A 21,193-nucleotide genomic window follows, 5' to 3' on the forward strand; every position below is an offset into this window, starting at 1 on the left:
TGCCTTCATGACCAAGAACAAATGGACCCACTTCCTAAAATCTCCTGACCATCTCAGAAACCACCTCGTCCAACCCCATCACTCAAAGACAGGGAAACTAAGGCTCCGTGGAGAGGGGCAGAAGCAGACGGCAACACCGGACTCCCGACTCCCAAGGTTTGTTCCACCCCAGCTCCATGTCCTCTAGTCTCGGAAAAACCTTCCTTCTCCAAACCCAGCACCTTCCCAGCTCAGGGCAAAACCCTGTCCTCCCTCCCCGCTGTGGGCGCTCCAGGATGGTCCTGTTCCATCTCAATGATCAGCCGCCCAGGCTCTGCTGTGACCGCACCTTGGGAACGATCTCCATTCCCCACCAGTAAACTCTTCCTCTCTTTCCAGTCTTCAAGGTCCCCCTCCCCCATTTTGCTTCCCGCCCGCAGCCCCAGCCGGATAGCTACGCCATTTTGCGCCTCATCACGTCTCCCGGGTGCAGCACAGATTGCCCCAACCTGCAGATAATTGACCGAATGTGCAAATCAGACATGGATCCATTGTACTGATTAACATTTCCAATTAAACTCTGGGGTAGGCTGCGTGTATTAGTGACTGGAGTAATCACTGCGCCGTATGTAAAAGCAAATGCCTTCCAAAGTCCTGGGGCGCGGGAGGAAGCGACACATTTGGGGAGGGAATGGAAACAGACTGCCAGGCCCCGGGGGTTCCTTTGGTTCTCTGGTACCCCTAAATCAGATTTTAAACAGAAGTCTGTTACTTGATCCCAAGGCTCCCACTTCACACCGGAAATGGACGAATCCGGCCCTGCCACCGCTGCGTGCCCTTTCCTGCCCCCTGCTGGATAAGCAGCAGAGCGCCGAGTTGGCAGGGGCGTCCCCTGGGGGCCCTGCAGAGGGAACCGCCTAGCCTCTGGCAGGTGGAGAGCTTGGGGGACAACAGGGCACCCCAGAAGCCTCAACAGCTGCACTTACCTTCTAGGGCAGGGGTTTTCACCATCCCTCACCTGCACGGGGTCCCACTGGCCCCCGGGAAGGAGGGCATTTTTGGAGCACAGCCAGATACCCCCACGCCTGCAGCAGGGACCCCAGACCTGGCCCTGGCCCTCCCCATGTAAAAATAGTCAACCTACCTGTCTTGGGCAGATTCAAAGCTCCCCTAATCGCTTTTGGGACCCTGCCCCCCTCTTCCTTCTCCTTACCCAGGAGGAAAGAGCCACTGTGGAGTCGGCTATTCACAGAGTTTCTTCTCCTTCCTATGACCAAAGCTACTAGCTCCTGAAGGCAGGTTACACGGATGGAAATGCTATCGAGTCCGTCAATACCAAGAAATTGTCCCCCTAAGTCTGGGCTGAACCACATGTGCCTCGACCACCACCATTTCCCCATCTCACCAGGGAAAACGGGGCCTTCGAGCTCCTGGTTAAGACCATAGCTTTTCTTCTTCTCTCTATGGCTTTGTTCCTACCTGCTCCATCCGAGCTTACCTGCGTCTACATTTCTAGCCCTGATTTCTTTTTGCCTTGGCCCCCTCTTTGACCTCACAGTAGCTTGTCTCTGACCTCAAATAGCAGAGTCTCTGATGGGGGCAGCACCTCCCATTCCCCCCCCCCCAGTTATTCCTCATTTTTCTCACTTGTCACGTCTGCTGCCCTCTCCCCAAAGACCTCAGCACGTTCGTTTGCTTTGTAAGCCAATTCTGCCTCTAAGCAATCTGCAACCTGTGGTAATGGTCAGAACGCCTTTGGGATGTCGTGGCCCCTTGCCTGCATCCACATCACACGTGAACCTCCCGTTTTCTGTTCAGTCTCTCCTACAAGGCCCACTTGCCTGCCTGGAGGCTTGGAGGGTCCACTCCTTGACATCTCAAGGTCCCTCTGGCCTCAAGATTCCCAGCTGTTGGCTTTTACCCAGCATTCACACCAGTCTCTTCCCATTTTGCCTCTTTTCATGGAGTAGGGAGGTATAACATTTGTACCCAGAAGCGGAGGCTTACGTGGCTCTCCCTCTTAGTCATCCATTACCAGACTAAGCCCCTTTACCCAAAGGTGCCCCTGGTTAGGGGCCTCAAGTACCCAATCACAGACCTGCCCAATTATAATTTTGCAAATGGCCCAGTGAAAACCGCACTGACCTTTATACCTCGGTCATCCCAGAACAGGGCCACAGTGTTGTCACCAACAGGAATGGACCTCCTTCTGTTCCAACACCTCAGACAGCCATACAGTTGGCCTGGATTTGAGTCTGCAAAACCATGGGGGGAGCAAGACTAACATGGCTAAGGGCTTCCCTGCTGAAAGCCATTAAAAAAAAAATAACACTGCAACCACCCCCTTCATGCTTCCCAAAGCCAAGCCACTCACCCTTCTGTCCTTTGCTTCTACAGACCACAGCCTAGAACCCTCAAGTCCAGAGTCTGCCACTGGATTCTGGAAGGTGGGACCAAAAAATCAAGTGGGGCCTCTGGCTCCCTCCCTCCGGGCACCGCCCTCCCACCCCGTCCCTAAACCACCACCTAGGGAAGGAAAGCCTGTGAGAGCAAGATTCTAAAATGTTCAAACCTCCCCGAAGTGTGGCAGTCGTCTCTCCAGAGCCAGTTCACAAACTGAGGGCAAGGCCCCCTGCGTGACGAGGACAGGGTGGGGGGGGCATGGACCTAATGACCCCTAATGACCCTTGCCCCCCTCGACAAAGACAAAGGCCAACTGAGGGACCCCAGGCTTTTTAGAGATAGTACTGCATCATTCCAATCTCCACGTGACAAGAAATGAGTCGTCCTGTCATTACCCTCCCCAGACCAAAAAAAGGGAGGAAGGTAAAGAAAAATAAAAGAAAGGGTGCCCCGTAGAAGAAAATCGTCACTTTTTATGTTTGCTCAGGTTGGGCTTTTCCCCCTCCCCCGGCCTTGCCCCGGCCGCGGCCACACCTCCTCTCCCTGGTGGGTTTTTTTTGGGGGGGGGTGGGGGCTGCCGTCGCTTCCGTGGCTGGGGGAGGGGGCGGGAAGATGGTGTAAGACTAACAGACTGACGTTGCTTTGGGGGCGGCTTTGGCCTCCAGTGGCCCAGGCCCGAGTCGGCGAGTCTAGGGCTTGCCCCGGCGCCGGGGTCCAGGCCCTCCGAGAGTGGCCCTGACACACCCACTCGTCCGCGTCCGCCCAGCGCGATCGGGCGAACTGAGCGCCGGGTCTGGCGGCTCCGGGGGCGCCACGGAGGGGACCCGAGGCTGGGGCGCCGCAAGAGCAGGAGGGGGACCCCCCCCGGAAAGGCAGAAAATCCGCCCAGCAGCGCCACACCCTCCCCCGAGCAAGCCAGGCGCCGTGAGTCGCGGGATTTACCTGCCACTGGTCCAGCCACCCTGTCCAGACCTTTCCTTTCTACCTCCGAGCGCTCGGGCTGGCGGGGCTGGGGGGGGGGGGGGCGCAGCCGCAGCCGCAGCCCCGGGCCCGGCCCGCTCCCCCCGGCTCTCCTCCCGGCCCCGCACACCTGCTCCGGGCCGGGGAAAGCTGCAGCCCCCCGCGCAAGCCCCCAGACGGTGCGCGGCCGACAGCTGCCCGCCCGCGGCAGAGCCCGGCTCGGCAACCGCTCCCTAGCTCTTGTCTGCTATGACGTCACCCGGGCTCTGCGCCGCACGCGGGCCAATCAGAGAGTGAGCAGAAAACTAAAATCGCCCTGAGTGGGCTGCTGGGGACCAATCTTTTGTTTCCAGGCAGGAAGCGCCCGGGAAGGGGGGGAAAAAACTGAAGGGGAGGGAACAGAGAGAGGGAAAGGAAAAGGAGATGGAAACTTCTACACTGTCGGGGTTGTCTAGACAGAGGTGGGGCCGTCAAGAGAGAGGCGCACCTGACAGTAGGAAGGGGCGGGGGCATTTCATGGATCTTCCTTAACCGCCCCCCCAACCCCGGGAAGACTGGAATTCCGGATAAATTTCCAGTGGAGGGAATCCGTCCAGCTACACGGGCACTCTTTACTGGGGAAAATGGTTTGGATTTGGGACACCACCTGTCAGGCCAACAGGTTACGCTGATGGAGTCTCTGGACTACACAGTAGACTCTGGCAGATATGACAGTGGCATTCAGAGATGACAATCTAGGTAGGGAAACTCTTTCTGCCCGTGAAACACACACTTCAAAACACGGAGCGTTATACTAAATAAATAAATAAACAAACAAACTACTTGAAGTAGTTTAGATACATAGATATATACATACATTTAATTTCATTAAAATGTGGCTCTCCCTAGAACCTTCCCTGGCCTCTCGTCTCTAAGAAAAAGTTCAAATTTTTGCCCGTGTGCAAAGCTTAAAATGTAACTCTGAAAGCTACTCCAAAATCCATACTCCCCAGGATTTGGCTAGATTATATAAATTATGGTAAATCCCAGGAAGGAGACAGTAAGCTGTCATCAAAAGTGACAAAGAATGCAAAATACTAAGGACCTTTGAATTATAATGATGTAAAATACACCCACAGAAATGATCCGAAGAGAACATAAAATTACCACAGTCAGATAAAAGTTTATGGATGATTTTCCCTCTCCACTTTCAAACTTATTTTTATGAAGAGAAATATATCCTGCCATACTTCAATGATCAAAATGGGTTATGACCCTCCACAGTACACTTTTCTCCAATTTTCTCGACACCCCATAACGTCCAGCCATCATCTCTCCATAATGCTAGCAAAACAAGTTTCACGACAGAGAGTGAACTAATATATATTTGCCAAGTTCCTTTTAGGAAAAGTCACACAACAGGCCTCTAGATTCACAGAGACAACATCTGGGGAAGGTGAGAGAATGGAATACCTCTTTGGACTAATTCATTTAAAATTACGATCATGCTGGAAGTTGAAAAAAGAACAACGAAGACCCTTCTAATCTAGGATAAGGCAGGAAAGAGGGAGGCAAAGACTAGTAAACTACATACTCCAGATTTTTTAAAGGATCACTTTGCATTTTACTTTTTATTTTCCTTAATTAAAAATATATTTATGCCTACATGACTATTACGTGAACACTGTAGGAAGTCGCAGAGCTGGAATTTGTATCTAGATCTAAGTCCAAGGCCCATGCTTTTTCTAATATGATACATGGTATTATTGGTTTTGTTAAAATATGTATTTGCTTGGAACAAAAAGAGTATACTAGATTGGTGTTTTTTTTTTTTTAAATCAGGCATTTTTAAATAGCTTTTTGTGTGTGTGCTTGGTGGTTGTCTTCCTAATGTAAAAACACCCCTCACCCTCCTCCTCAAATCTCTGATTAATAGGTTGAAATCACGAGGGTTCTGCTTTCAATTATTTCACAGATATCTTTTTAATTAACTTTGGGGTTAAAGAAAGTAGCCCATCACATTGATTTTTTGTTTTTACATCATGGTAAAAGTAATCTAAAAATCACTGATCTAAATGAATGAACATTTACTTAATGTTACATCTCTGATTTGTAAAATGCACTTATTTGGGTTATTTTAAAGAATAAGAACATTCTTATTTTTTAAGAAATAGATAAAACTGGATTTTTTTTCTGGCTAATGATTTAACTTGTTCTTCTGGGCTACTGATTTAAATTGTAATTAAAAGGTATTTGATTTCACTCTAATCCTCCCATATACCTCAGCTATAACTCAGAGCTATTTATGCAGTCACCGCACACGGTTATTTAAGCAATTCATGTGTGTATTTCTTCTCTCACTGGAGATTATAGAAAGTAGCACGGGGCCAAAATCCTATTAGGTGCCTGACAAATTAAAGCATAGGGTTGTCATAGAAAGAGGACTGGACTTAGGAGCCAGGCCCAGCACAGAAGACTTCGGTGTTCCCATGAAAGGGCAATAACCTATATTCTTCCTTTTTTTTTTTTAAAGAATTATTTATTTATTTGGGGGGGGTGTGCCTGCCCTCGTGAATGGGGTAAGGGACAGAGGGAGAGAATCTTCAAGCAGACTCCCCGCTGAGCACAGAGCTGGACTGGGGGGCTCGATCTCAGGACCCATGAGATCATGAACCATGAGATCAAGACGTGAGCCAAAACCCAGAGTCAGACGCTTAACCACCTGAGCCCCCCAGGCGCCCCAATTCTTCTTGATACCATAAAGCAGTCTTTACTGCCAACGCGGTTCGTTCTCCAAGAATATAGGACGACGGCATGGGAACTTTCAGGGAAGCTGAGAATGTCTTAAAGATTTCATCTGTGTAATTTTTCCCACTCAACTCCCACTTCCCCCTGTTTCCTTCTCCAAGCCCATTGATTTAAGGATATAATAACCACACTACTGGAATAACCAGTTGGCATGTGTATCCTGCTTCTCGGGTTACAAACCACTTTCGTACCTCCCCGTTTGATCCTCACAACAACCACAACAGTGTATTGTGGCAAGTACAAACTGCATTCGATAGATGAGCAAATGGACACCCAGGGATTTAAAGTAGCCTGTCCAATGCCTCAGAGAGATCCTAGAAGCCAGCTCTCCTACTCTCAGCTGTGTTGTTCTTTCTTGTTTTGTGTTTGTTGTATTGCTCCTTTGGCTCTCACCAACCCTACCAGCCCCTAGAGTCACCCGAGAAGTGACAGGCTCTGGGATGGGGCTTAGAGCAACAGAAGTAAACTACAACTATCTTCAAAGCCTTCCAGTCAAATCCCAGAGAAAAAAAAGCATTGCTCACTCTCATGTACCACGGATGGAAGTGTAAGATGGCAGAGCCTTTTTGGAGGGCAAACTGGCAATACCTAGGAAATTTGAAGTGCGTGTGCCACTTGACCAAGCAATTTCAACTCAAGGAATTTGATTATGGATACACTCATAAAAACACGCCGACATATGTTCGAGTGTGTTTGCTGTTGAATCTTACATAAGAAAGAAACACTCATCATATAAAGGCCAACCTAAATGTCCCTCGATAAGGGAACTGGTAAATAAGATACGGTAGATGCAGATTTTAGAATATTAGACACCAGGGGCGCCTGAGTGGCTCAGTCAGTTAAGCATCTGCCTTTGGCTCAGGTCATGATTTCGGGGTCCTGGGATCGGGCCCCACATCGGGCTCCATGCTCAGCAGGGAGTCTGTTTCTCCCTCTCCCTCTGTGCTCTCTCCCTCTCTCTCAAGTAAATAAAATCTTTAAAAAAGAATATTAGACACCAGCTAAAAAGAATCAAGTGGATGCTTATGTATTGAAATAGAAAAACGTCTTGACACATTCTTGAGTGAAAAAAGATGCAGAACAGCACGTGTACTATTATTTTATTCTTGTTAAAAAATGTGTGCATGCGTGTTTGTGTTTGTGTGTGTCTTTCAGCTGGAATCATACACACCAAACTGCTAATAGGGTAACTCTGGAAATTAAAAAGGTGAGAAGGAAGACATGTGGGTATGTGTATATGGTGGAGGTCATCAACTGTTTTCTGTATATACTTCCTCATTGTCTGTACATGTTTTTGTAATAAACATACCGAACATGTAAGAACCCTTACAAAGTGAAAACATAGCTTTCTCTGGGATGAAGACAGAAATAAAACAAAACAAACAGAATGAAAAAACTGCTCTCCTGAAAGGGGTCGGAATGCGAGGCCAGACTGAGCCGAGCCATTCCTGGGCAGGCACGGAAGGCGGACATGTACAACCCATTGGGCGAAAGCCGCCTGGATATCGGAGCTCCCTTCCCACCCCTGCCTCAATCCTGCAGCCAGAAATCATTCCCCGTGGTGGACTCTGCGTCTTTGTGGCTCTCAGTCTTCACAGCTTTTGCTAAAGCAGCTGCACTTAAAATAAAACAAACACAAAAACAAAAAACTCCCCCTCCTGCTCTGAATACAAAAGAACCCAGCTGGGCAGCTAGTGCAAAAGGCAGTTTGGTTTGTTAGCGGAGAGCACTGTGCCCGCTCCTCCTTCATTGGGGTCTGCTCACTGCACCTTGTGGCCATCGCTGCAGTCAGATCCGACTGTGCCCCTTCCTTCCTGCCCCCAACTCCCACTCATTAGGGGCTCCAGCTTTCCTGTAGCAGGCAACGTGGTGGGGAGCCTGCTAGGCAAAAAGCAAGGCGCCTCAGAAGTGCCAAAAGGCTCATCCTAGCTCCCTTAAAAACCAGAGGCTGAGGGAAGAGGGAAGCCCATGGCTAGAAAATCACTGTCCTCTCCGGGCTTCAGAGTTCTGGCCGGGGAAGGGGGAGACCCAGATTCCAGTCCAGCTTCTGGTCAGGAAACCCTGAATGAGACTCAGATTTCCCTGGGCTTTAGCTTTCTCCTCTGAAACTTGACCTGCTATCTCCCTCGACTCTTGTAAGGAGGCAAACAGCTAATGGAACAACAGTGGATTTAACAAATTTCAGAGCTACACACCTCCTTGATAGACTTGATGAGTCTCCGTTTACATACGCTCCCTGTACTGCGGGACCTTGGGAATGGGGCGGGGTGGGGGGGGGGGGAAATGCGTCTCTCCTCACCTTCCTTCACTGTAATTAGCACCGGTTAGGGACCTGCCCTGTAGAACCTACAAGCTTTCAGGAGCTCGCAGCCTCTGCCCTCCTCCCTCCCACCAGGGAGTTAGCAAAGGAAAAGCAGAAGACAATTAAATGCAGGTGGCTCTGGATGAATTAATATAAGAATTAGGAAGTTCCTCTCCTCTGACTTGGTTTTAATTAGCCCCACTTCCACCATGGTCCTACATAACAAACCACATTATTTAACTGAGCTGATGCTCTGTTTGATTTTGCTCCTAAGTGGATCACATTATACATTCTTTCCCCCACACGCTCCGATCACTGCACACTGCCTGAGCCTAAGTCAAACTGCAGAGTAAAGTGAATTTAGAAAGTTGGTTTCCTTGCTCTCCCCGTTTCACTAGGGGAAAAAAAAGAGAGAGAAGGAGAAAGTGGAGGACAAAATCTAGGGGACAAAACCAAGGGGAGAAATAGAAAATCAAATCTTAATTTTTTGGACCGGCTGGACTATGATGTCATGCTTTCCCAGCTCACCTGTGATTGGCTTCTCAGTTCAGCATCTGCTGAGTGCTAAAGGCTGATTATTTGCCAGAGATACAGACCTTTCACAGAAGCTTTGAATCATTGCTGGTTGTCGTGACAACCTGGGCAGTGTCTGTTCCTGATAACCACATAATGAGGTTGTCAGGAACAGAAGTGCCCCCGTCCCCACACCCGGCCATCCGAAGTGGTAAGCAATGCAACATTTCTTTCAGGAGGTGAAAGAGGGAAAAAAATCACCAAGGGGCATGGTGGAGATCCCCTTTGATAACGTATGTCAGCCAAGTCCTGGAGAAAATCTTCTTGAAGTGTTCCTTACCTACCATCTCTAGGTCCTGTCGGAGCCACTGTATTCGCTATAATTCAGAAAACTGAAGAACAGGTGGTGGAGAGGTAAGGCATCTCTGCAGCCTCCCAGCAAAGCTAAACCGAAGAAAGTGTGAGTGGAATGCTAAATCGATTAGGGCAGGCACATTACCTCTTTTCAAAGGATGCCATCCTGGCACGGTCCAGGAGCAATGGGGGGCATGTGTCAAAGATGACAGGGCATCACCATACCCGGTCATCAAAACCAGACACAAAAAGAGCCTGAGGGGGATGGGTTGTGTGCTTTTCTGTGGGCTACCTTCACTGTCCCGCGGGCAGACACCTCACCCAACGTTATCTCGGGGCTCCAGATGTCATTGAGAGGGACAGTCAATTACATCTTTGTGATACGGTATTCCTTCTTAGGACAATTTTATTAGTACCTACCAGGTGCAAAACACACAGCTAGATGCTACAGATGCTATACAGATGAACCAAACTTGGACCACCTCCTTAAGAAACTTGGAATCTGGTTGGGGAGAAAAGATACATATCCAAGTGACCAGGACACAAGGCCGATATAGGAAGTACTACAAGAGAAGTCCCAAGTCCTTAGTTTCACAGAGAGGAAAATCACACCCAGACTGTCACATTCCAGCTCCATCCCATCTTTCCAGGTTGTTCTTCCACCAGTCCTCGCATATACCCCAACCATCAGCCCCGTCAAACTATTGTCTCCCTGATATACCTTGACTTATGTATTTCTCTGCCTTTCTTCCTGCTCTTCCCTTTGCCTAGCACAGCTTTCTCCCTCCTTTCCCTACCTGGTGAATTTTTTAATTCAAGTGTAATTAACATACACTGTTATATTCGTTCCCCGTGTACAGTGTAATGATTCAACAAGTCTATATGTTTATCGCAGCATTATTTACAATAGCCAAGATAAGGGAGTAGCCCAAGTGTCCATCCATAGAGCAACGGATAAAGAAGATATGATATATATACCTATGAATGCAATGGAATATTACTAAACCACAAAAAAGAAAGAAATCTTGTCATTCGCAACAACATGGATGGACCTAGAGGGTATAATGCTAAGTGAAATAAGTCAGCCAGAGAGAGACAAATACTGTATGATTTCACTCATATGGGCAACCTACCTGGTGATATTAACACGTATTTTCCACACTTTATTCAAAGGGCGTCTTGTGGATGCGCAAACTGGTCCCAACTTAATAAACCCTCAGGGATCGGTACCTGGTAGACATGGATATTGACTGATAGCACGACTGGCTGCTGTAGTCAAATCCAGCGGATTTAAATCCAGCGATACATAATAGGACATTGGTGCAACCAAATTTGGATTACTCAGGGAAGAGCAGAGGTAAAGTCAGACTGCTTTTAAAAAAAGTCGTATTTAGATCATCAACACAAACCTGTTCTCACACTGAACATGTTCTTTGTTGTTTTTTTTTTCTTCAAAAATAGTTCCAGGCTCACAAGAAGCTGCTGAAATAGTACGGAGAATCCCTAGTTATCTTTCTCCAATTTCCCCCAATATTTTGATATACTGTATTACTTATTTTACACAGCCACAGTACATTGTCAAAACCCTGGAAATTGACATTGTTGTAAGACACTAACTGAACTATAGGCTTTTATTCAGAATCTACCAGTTCTATGTACACTCTTCCATTAAAGAATTTACCAACAGAGCTGAAAAGGTGCAAAACTATTAATAGTTGACCTGAGCACCAACTTTTTTTTTTTTCTCTTATGCCCATCCCTGCTGAAAAAGGCCAAAACCTGAAAGAGTCAAAACTGGCCCGGGACTGAATGAGAAAAAATCAGCTCGGACTGTGATTAATCAGGCTGAGGGAGCAGACTGACAAAGCCAGCTGCAAAGTGAGCAGAAAACATGGCTTCTCCCAAGGTCACACAGCAGATGCAAAATGTTAGGACGACCCCCACCTCCGTTGAGTGCCAATTGCTCTCTTCCCAGGGATGCCCTAGACCGGCTTTGCTTTTTCATGTATCCCTGGGGATACCCGATTGCCAGCCACCCACTGCCTCATGATAGTCCCCGATTCCTAGTCAATACCCCCTTCTCCCGATCCCACCTCAGGAACTACCATCAATCCCGAACTCATCCCTGCTTCTTTAGACGATCCTCAGAATCCTTCAGTGGGAACTCATATGTTACAAAAGACGTTCCCTCCTCCCTCTTTTTCAAGAGCAGCATCCTATGGTTCCTCTGGAATGCACTTCCTCAATGCATCAGGTCACTAAATTTGACTCCAGGGGCGCCTGGGTGGCTCAGTCGTTAAGCATCTGCTTTCAGCTCAGGTCATGATCCTGGGGTCCTGGGATCGAGCCCCGCATCAGGCTCCCTGCTCGGCAGGAAGCCGGCTTCTCCCTCTCCCACTCGCCCTGCTTGTGTTCCCTCTCTCGCTGTGTCTCTCTCTGTCAAATAAATAAATAAAATCTTTAATGAATAAATGAATAAATAAATAAATTTGACTCTGTCCGACTACAGTTTTCTCTCTGGTGATCTTTGGCTGGTTAAGCTTTGACATAATTGACAACCAACCTATAGATATCTGGAAGGCCCCTTGAATTATCCGGGATTAGCCATGTTTCCTTAAATCTATGGAGAATCACACAGTGTGTCTACAACTGATTTACATAGTAGGTGCTGAATAAATTTTCACTGACTTGATGTAGGATTAACATATCGGATTTGTTGGAATGGTGCCAGATACAGGGACAAAAGCCTCAAGAGAGAGTACTGCATGGAAGTTCAACATGCAGACTCTGAAATTAAACTGCTGGTATTCAAATCCCAGAGTCGCTATTTAAACAGCTTTTGGAACTTGGGCAACTTGTTTAACCTCTCTGAACCTCAGTTTTCTCATCTGTGAAATGGGGATCTAATAGCACCTCCTTCTTAGGGTAATTGGGAAGATTAAGTTGAACGCATGTGAAGCAGGAAAGCCTTAAGGCAGTGGTGTTCCCAATTTGCTATACTTGCAAATCACCTTGTGATCTTTATAAAATGCATTTGACACGCCCCCGCCCCCAGACATCCCAATTTCATTGTATGGCATGAATCTGGGCATCATAGTTAAAAAATGTCCTTGGGTTGGGGCGCCTGGTTGGCCCAGTCGGTTAAGCATCCGGCTCTTGATTTCGGCTCAGGTCATGATCTCAGGGTTCTGAGATTGAGTCCCGCATTGGGCTCCACAGTCAGTGGGGAATCTGCTGGAGATTCTTTCTCCCTCTCCCTCTGCCCAGCCCCACTCAAAATAAATAAATAAATAAATAAATAAATAAATAAATAAATAAATAAATCTTAAAAAAACATCTCCTCAGGTTCTAATCTTCTCAAGATTGTAATGTGCAGGAAAATATGGGAACCACCGGGTTAGGAATTTCATTACTTAAAGATTATCTTTTCCTCCTCAGGTTTGTGTGAAGTAGAATCGGGAAACTGAGGCTTCACCTGGCTTTTTCCTGCAATCCCCACCCCATGGTCCATATGGTTTGTTCAACTTGTACAAGAACATAGCCTTTTTCTTCCATGCGCATAGCAAAATGATGAAGACATTGGGTATTTGGGTAAAGCTGCAGCTGTATTCATCTCTCTCCTTTTTCCCCCCTTTCCAAACATAACTCAGTCACACTTCAGATTAAGTGGTCTCAAGTGTGAATTTGAGAACAGTTAATATGTGCATGCAGGATTGGCTGACCATCATAGACCTGTTTAATAGATGCGGATCTCAATGTGCTTTTGTTCCATATAATTAAGCACCTGTTGAGCCTCATAATCAATCCTTATTTTGTTATAATCCAGGAACTCGTTATATTCAATGTTCCCTGGTGTTCACTTGATCAGGTCACTTATGGGGATGGAATATTCAAAACAGCTTGCCCGTCTTCCTCTTTTTAAAGATTTTATTTATTTACTTGAGAGAGAGAGAGAGAGAGAGAGCGCTGGAGGGGTGGAGGGGGAGGGGGAGAGGGAGAGAGAGAAGCCTCAAGCAGTCTCCCCGCTGAGCACGGAGCCCGCCCGCAGGGCTCGATCCCAGGACCCTAAGATCATGACCTGAGCCAAAACCAAGAGCTGACCGCCCAACTGACTGAGCCACCCCACCCTTCTTCCCCTTTTGAATCATCCTAGCGAATACATCCCCTCCTCAGTAAATAATAAAAATGAATTCACTGATGAGTTTAAAAGTTAACTTCTAGTTAAATAGAAGTTTAAAATATGGTCATATTGAGTTTTATGAGGAGTTCACGTCCCTCCCTCGCCCCCCCCGCCCTTATTCATTCCACCTGTTAATAAGGAAAACTGAACAGATTCTGACATGCTAGGGTAAAATTTACTGCCAAAAAGGAAAGGGGGCAGGTTGCTAGGCAAATTAATGCTATAAACATATGAAAGTGACAGCCTGCTAGGGGAGTGTGCTAACGTGCAATTTTAAGCGCCACTCAAACAGCTCTTTGCATTCAAATGACCAATATGCTAATTACAGTCCTTATCTGTTTGTTCAAGGCCTCAAGAGTCTCAGCGGCTCAGAGCGCAGACCCCAGCCAGCAGTTTGACTGCAGGTTTTTGGAAATAATAACATAGCATTTCTTTAAACATATTTTTAAATTCAAGCTTCTTACAAATCAAGATTGGCCTTTCCCCCATTCAGGGAATTAGCGAGGCTTAACCATGTTCAGTATGGTGCCGGCTCCCCACAAACCCCTGCTCAGGAAGTCTCTGACTCCTACTTGAGCACTGCCTGTTGGGGGCAGATTTCCATGGTAATTTGCTGGCTCTCTTGAAAGATGTGGGACATCTCTGTAAATGGGAGGGAGGTGTACATTCCCACGAATCTTTGGGATCATCATTGACCCTTTTTAGTTTTTGCCACCCACGTCAGGCCAGAAAGAACGCTCATCCCAACTTTTCTGTAATTTAAAGCAAGCGCCCCCCCCCAATTCTGTTCTTAACAGAGAGAGGTAGAAAGAGCGTCATTCTCTCTACACTCCAGTTGAAATTTTCAGACATTTATCAAAGCTAAACTATTGGGGGCGTGAGGAGCTGAGGATTGATCACTATCCCCCCACCAGGGGTGGAATTTGTATTTCTCTGGTGGAGGGGGTCGATGGTGAAAGTTTCCTATTCTGGTTATACTCCACAGCCTTCAATTCCTTAGATTTTTAGGAAGATCTAAATGATCCAGAATCTCAAAAACAGCATCCTGTATAAAATACATTTATATTTTTTATTATATTCCACTTTTAAGCACCCCCATACACACATGCGCACACACACTGACATCTGAGTCTTCTCTCTACAGTTTAAGACAATGATCCATGACACAATTATGCATTCAAAGACACGTAAGCAAGACTTTTCATGAACTCCAAGAAGCTTAAGACAAAAAAAACAGGGCTTTTCTTTAAAAAGGAATGTAAAATGCCTTATAGTACTGTTGATGCTCAACTTTGGTTAATTGCAATTGGACCACGTTAGGAGTCAAGACCAGTCCCTGGCTTGGAGCATCTTTCTTGGCTGCCTTGCATTTTATGCATATTGCTTTAGAAGGCTGGGGGTGACAGGGAGTTGGGGAGCAATGTCATGGCTACTTTAACCTAGTTTGGGGATAACCTGGATTAAAACAGACTGACTAAATTGAAAAACCATTTTCTGGTCTGGGGATTTTGTTTGGCTACAATGCACTGCTTTGTTTTTCATTTTTAAACAATCACACTCTCTTGTTTTAAAAATGGCATTTAAAAGTAATTCAGCACTTGAAGATAAGTTGGAAGCTTTCTGCAACTTTTGGAAAACCTGCTTGTACTATGACCACCAGTACTACTACTAATAATAATCAAATACGTTTTCCTCTAGAAAGATTCTCTCTGGCCCCTTCTGGATGAACTGTGAACCCAAAGATATTTCTACACTGGCCCTGAGAAACGAACCAGGACATTTACCCAATGGGTCATATGCAAATGCCCTAGAGAAAGGAGTAGTAGTTTTTCAAATAATTTACTATGCCAAAACACACAAAAAAGAAAGGCGCAAAAGCCAAAACAAAACCTCCCACATCCCCCTGAGTTAGCGAAGAGACCATTTCAACGTTCTGAATCAGAAAGACAAATAAATTTTAGAAAGACTTAGAAGCTCAATAACTCAGCTGCCAGGGGCGCCTGGGGTGGCTCCATCAGTTAAGAGGCCGACTTTTGGTTTTGGCTCAGGTCATGATCTCAGGGTCCTGGGATGGAGCCCTGAGTTCGGCTTTGCTCTCAGTGGGGAGTTTGCTTGGGGATTCTCTCTTTCTCTCTCCCTCTGCCCCTCCCCTCCTCAAATAAATAAATTAATTAATTAAAAAAAATAATAAATGAGCTGCTGCACAACATAGTTTGAACCTACCCTGGGTGTGAACCATCGTCAAGCTTGACACCAGGACTTACCATTTCCTCTGCTCAACTAGAAAACAATTGGATGCCATCCATCCACATCATAGCATGGGAGGCAGGGCCCAAGGAAGCAACCTGGAGGAGAAAATGCTATCTGACCCATAGCTTGAGCTGAGGGGAGAATATTTAAATCCAGAAGGCAGAAGGCACAGAAGAGAAGCAGCCATGTTTAGAAGCCACCCCGCCCCTGGGGTTAAATACTTATAGCCTGTGATTAGTTTTATTTCATTTCATTTCATTTAACAGTCACTACTTCTCTTAGAAAGTACAGCAAAACATCTGAAACTAAAGATGTACTATATGTTGGCTAATTGAATTTAAATAAAAAAATTTAAAAAAAAGAAAGTAAAGAAGAAGAAAATGAATTAAATCCAGTAAATCGGTAACCTCTTGCACCCATTATTTTATATGCAATGGAACGACATGGCTCTGAGCTAGTTTCTCTACCAGTCAAGGCAAACAGGTCTAGTTCCTGCCCTCTGGATGCTCACAAAGATGGATAATCCAAGAAGCAATAGAAGTGTGTGCGCAAGAAATATTGGACAAACATTAGGTGGTATCCCATGGCCCCTTCTGAATATTTCATGGACAATTTGAAGGGACCAGCCAGGCAGTTCTCCAGCACACCGGAGGGTTGTTGAATGCTCTATCTCAAGAAATGTGAATTAATTTTTAGCATGGGATTAATCAGGCTGGGTACGTCCACAATCAAAAAGATAATAAAACATGATTTTGAAGTTGCCTTTATCCACGTAATGGGTAAAAGAATTGAATGTCCTTCAATGAAATAATTAAGCTCAATGCTAGGTGGTAAGGTCATGTTCACTGCTCTGTCTCCAGTACCTAGCACTCTGTAAGGCATCAGGAGGTGAGCAGTATTTATGAACCAAGTGAAAGACATGCTGTATACAGAAAAGAGTGGTAAGACCCAAAACTATAAACGTCCTAAAAGAGAATGTGGGCAGTAAGCTCTTTAACATAGGTCTTAGTGATATTTTTTTATCGGTCTCCTCCAGGCAAGGAGAACACAAGCAAAAATAAACAAATGGGACTACATCAAACTAAAAAGCTTTTGCAGAGTGAAGGAAACGATTAACAAAACAAAAAGGCAACCTACTGAATGGGAGAAGATGTTTGCAAATCTTACATCTGATAAGGGGTTAGCATCTAAAATATATAAAGAATTCACACAAGTCAATATTGAAAACACCAAACAATCCAATTTAAAAAAATAGGCAGAGGACCTAAAGAGACATCTTTCCAAAGAAGACACCCAGATGGCCATCAGGCACACAAAAAGAAGCTCAACATCACTAACCATCAGGGAAATGCAAATCAAAACCACAAATGAGATATCACCTCACACCTGTTAGAATGGCTCGTATCAAAAAGAGAAGAAATAACAAGTATTGGCAAAGCGCTGGTGAACTGTTGGTGGGAATGTAAATTGGTGCAGCCTCTATGGAAAACAGTATGGAAGTTCCTCAAAAAAATTAAAAATAGAACTACCATATGATCCGGCGATTCCACTTCTAGGTATTTATCCAAAGAAAATGAAAACACCAATTCAAAAAGACATATGCGCGGCTATGTTCATTGCAGCATTATTTACAACAGTCAAGATATGGAAGCAACCTAAATGGTCACTGATAGATGAATGGATAAAGAAGATACGATACACACACACACACACACACACACACACACACACACACACACACACACACACACACAGGAATATTACTCAGCTATTAAAAATGAATGAGATCCTGCCCTTTGTGACAACATGGACGGACCTAGAGGGCATCATGCCAAGTGAAGTAAGTCAGACAGAGAAACACAAATACTGTGTGATTTCACTTACATGTGGAATCTAAAAAACAAAATAAAGAAACAAAGAATACAAAACAGAAAAAGACTCCAATCCAGAGAACAAACTGATGGCTGCCAGAGGTGAGGGGTGTGGGAGGATGGACGAAATAGATGAAGGGGATTAAGAGGTGCAATCTTCTAGTTAGAAAATAAATAAAACACAGAGATGTAATGTACAGCGTGGGGAACACAGCCAATAATATTGTAACAGCTTTGTATGGTGATAGGTGATAACTAGACTTACTGTAGTGACCATTTCATAATGGATATAATACTGAATCACTACGTCCTACACCTGAAACGGATACAATATTGTATGTCGATTCTTCTCCAACTGAAAAGCAAAAATTAAAAAAAAAAATTAAAAGTAAAGTTAAAAAAAAAAAGAGCTGGTGCCTATCGTGGGGAAAGCACAGGGTCGAAGTGGATACTGTGTGGATACTGCCTGGATGGGGAATCCCTCCCTCGCTCATTGTCAAGAGCATAGTGCTGCACCTTCCAGAATGAAAAATTCAGAGATGAAGTCTTTTGTGCAGCCACTGATCAAAGAGGTCAAGAGTTGGCTGCGATGAAAATAAAAGGAGGAAGGACACAAACAAGACGATAATTCATCAGTTCAAATGTTTAGACTGTACTGAGGGTGGCAGGGGAAGAAGGAAAGGCACCACTTAAGAGGTCAGAGAGAACAGAAAGGGTTCATGTGAATAAGTCAGGGAAAAGAGAAAGAAACCAAAAATGAGCCTCGTAACAAGCGAGAGAGGATATGTAGCGAATAATGATCCAAGCCTACAAGAGTGGAGCCTTTTTAAAAGTCCACTGGCAGACAAATATATAAACTAATTTAGGCAAGCAGCAAGCCACAAAGGCCTCATAAAAAGAGCCATCCACCAGGATGAGGTGAGGGACTACCTAGGAAATGTGAGCCCACTAAAGCCGGCAGCCATGATATACCAAATCATATGAAGGAAAGGCCTCGATTTTCCTCTCGGTGCTGTATTCTGATTTATGGGAAAGTAATGTCAAAAGGCGTGACAAGAAAAATGGGACAACCCCATTCATTTGCTTCCAGCCAATTCAGTTTCATGATAATCCAGCCCAAGGGTAGTATAAAATTATCCTTTGCGTTTCCTACCAAAGAACTGTTTGCTAAGCAAATTATGAGTGTTGATGTTAGATTTAACCAGTTTGGGAGGAGATAATTTGTCTTTTTTTTTTTTCCTTAGGTAGGCTCCATGCCCAGCGTGGAGTCCAACACGGGGCTTGAACTCACGACCCTGAGATCAAGACCTGAGCTGAGATCAAGAGTCGGACACTTAACTGACGGAGCCACCCAGGCGCCCCAGAGAAGATAATTTCTTTTCATTATTTCTGTGGCATTGATTTACAATCCGTGTCCTAATTATCAACGTGTCTCATTCATTCAGTGGACAAACTTCATCTGTTTTTTTTTTTTTTTTATTAACACCTATCATGTATCAGGAAACATGCTCGGCATCAAAGAAACACAGAGAAAGCTGTATTCTCTGCCCTCAAGAAGCTCATGGTCAGGGATCAGAGGCAGAGAGGGATTAGAAGGAATTATCATCCATTTAAAAATCACTACTCAATGTCTACCGTATGTCACAAGAAATGCCGTATATTCGAGATATGTGTAACTTGCATTTCCCTACGTTTAGCCAGCACATGGGAGCAAATGAATTCACTTTAAGTATAATAACTCAAGCAAAACTGGTCTCCTCTTGGTCCAGTGGAGAACAACAACAAAAAGTCTTTTCTCTTTTCCTTTCTCCCCCCAACCAATTACTATTGGCTCTCCCTTCCTCCAAACTAATAGGCACAAGGGCTAATGGAGTAGCTAACTCCCAAAAAGAAGCTGCCAGAAACAGCCCCTGCTCCTCCACCCTCATCCTGCCTTGAAGGTCTTCTTTATATTTAGAAACTTTCCAGTAGCCACTTGGTGTCTAGCTATCTAAGAACGCTCCAGAAAACACTTCAAAACTTGTGTGAAATAGTATGTCTCAAGTTTTCTCGAGGCCATACCTGACCTTGACTACAAGTGAAATCGCCTGCACTTTACAAGCTCACATGTCACTGACTTGTGTCCCCACCTGCTCAACAGAGGGCCTCAGTCCCCCGTAACATCTCCTCGGTTATTTCTGAGAATCCTCAAGAACAGTGCTTTCATTTGTTCTTCTACTCCCGCTCTCCTCATGCATGTCAACTGCCAACACGTTAACTGAACAAATGTTTCCTAGGCATAGACTATGTGCCAGACACTTGCCCAGTTGCAGGAGATCCGGTGGGGACCATGACAGACAAGGGTCCCTTTCCTGGGGGAGCTTCTATTTCCAATGAAAGGCCATCCATGGCAGCCCCTCTGCAAATCCCCTAAGGGCCTGAATGGTGCTGCTCTCCCTGCAGGAAGCTTTGGCTGAAGCCACACATGGGTCTACCCAGAAGACTGGAAATGCCCCCTTTCTGTTTTCTGCCACACCTTGTCACCTTGTACACTGAAGCCACATTGCTTCTACCCTGTGGCTCAGGGAGGCAGGCCCCCGTGGAATAAGAGCAGCTTCAGCCTCTTCCTGCAGCAACACCCCACCCCCACCTAGAGCCCCCACCACACTGGCTCAGACTTCCCAACTCGGTTCCTGTGCGTGGAGAACAAACACCTTCATGTCCTACCAGATTGTCTTCCTCACCCTCAGAGCCCTGGGTTTCTGACGCAGCCCTCCTCATAGCACCTTTTCCTTTCCATGGATCATCTCCAGCAAACAGACATCTAGGGATCTTCACATACCTGGCTATGTCTGAATCTCAATTTGGGGTCCACGGGACCCCTGCAACACAGACAGTATGTCACGTAACCCTTACAGTAATCTCATGGGGTCAGGCACAATTCTTCAGTCCATTATCAATAAGTTGTAGAGTCCAGAAAGCTCTGAAAACCAGTGTTTTTATAAGTTGTCTACCGAAACTTAATTTTTTTAAGATTTATTTATTTATTTAAGAGAGAGACTGAGAGAGAGACAGAAAATGTGAGTGGGGGGAGGGGCAGAAGGAGAGGGAGACAAGCAGCCTCACCGCTGAGTGGGGAGCCCCACACGGGGCTCAATCCCAGGACCCCGAGATCAGGACCTGAGCCGAGATCAGGACCTGAGCCAAGATCAAGAATTGGACAATCAACCAGTCGAATGAGCCACCTAGGCGCCCCTGTCTACTGAAACATGCTGACAAACCCTGTGAGGTTCTCTCAATGTAAATATCCATAGGTCTCATGGCAGAAGTATTGATGTGATTGATTAATGGATTCTGTTTCAAATTTCACTGAAGGTATCATTATGCACTGTGCAATATTTTTTAAATGAAAAAAAAAATACTGAATTATGAAACTTATCTGGCCCCGAATCGTTTGGATAAGAGGTTGGGAAACTATTTCCATACCAGTTTATAGACCAGGAAACTGACATTGAAAGACCTGGCTAAGGTCACAGAACTGGCAAGTGGTGCAGCCTGGAGTAGAATCAAGGTCTTTCTGACACTTACCCCCTTGCGATTTCCAATACACAAGTC

At 45.6% G+C, this 21,193-nt stretch overlaps 1 protein-coding gene across 11 annotated transcripts in view; it reads right to left on the minus strand.

The window, feature by feature from the left end:
* The window catches only part of PAK3 (p21 (RAC1) activated kinase 3), a 248,120-nt gene that overhangs the window by 117,268 nt on the left and 109,659 nt on the right, over window positions 1-21,193 (minus strand). For 8 of the 11 annotated variants that reach the window (XM_027608170.2, XM_027608169.2, XM_027608167.2 and 5 more), the window contains exons 1-3: window positions 3,325-3,557; window positions 2,354-2,419; window positions 2,125-2,234 (exon numbers count right to left, since the gene is read on the minus strand). The exons of 2 other annotated variants lie outside the window; for them this stretch is intronic. The gene's annotated coding sequence lies outside the window, so the exon portion shown is untranslated. Of the gene's footprint in view, window positions 1-2,124; window positions 2,235-2,353; window positions 2,420-3,324; window positions 3,558-21,193 lie in introns of those variants that run through there. One more of the 11 variants, XM_027608161.2, reaches the window with a different exon arrangement.

Source organism: Zalophus californianus, chromosome X (assembly GCF_009762305.2).
Source record: "Zalophus californianus isolate mZalCal1 chromosome X, mZalCal1.pri.v2, whole genome shotgun sequence".
Lineage (NCBI taxonomy): Eukaryota > Metazoa > Chordata > Mammalia > Carnivora > Otariidae > Zalophus > Zalophus californianus.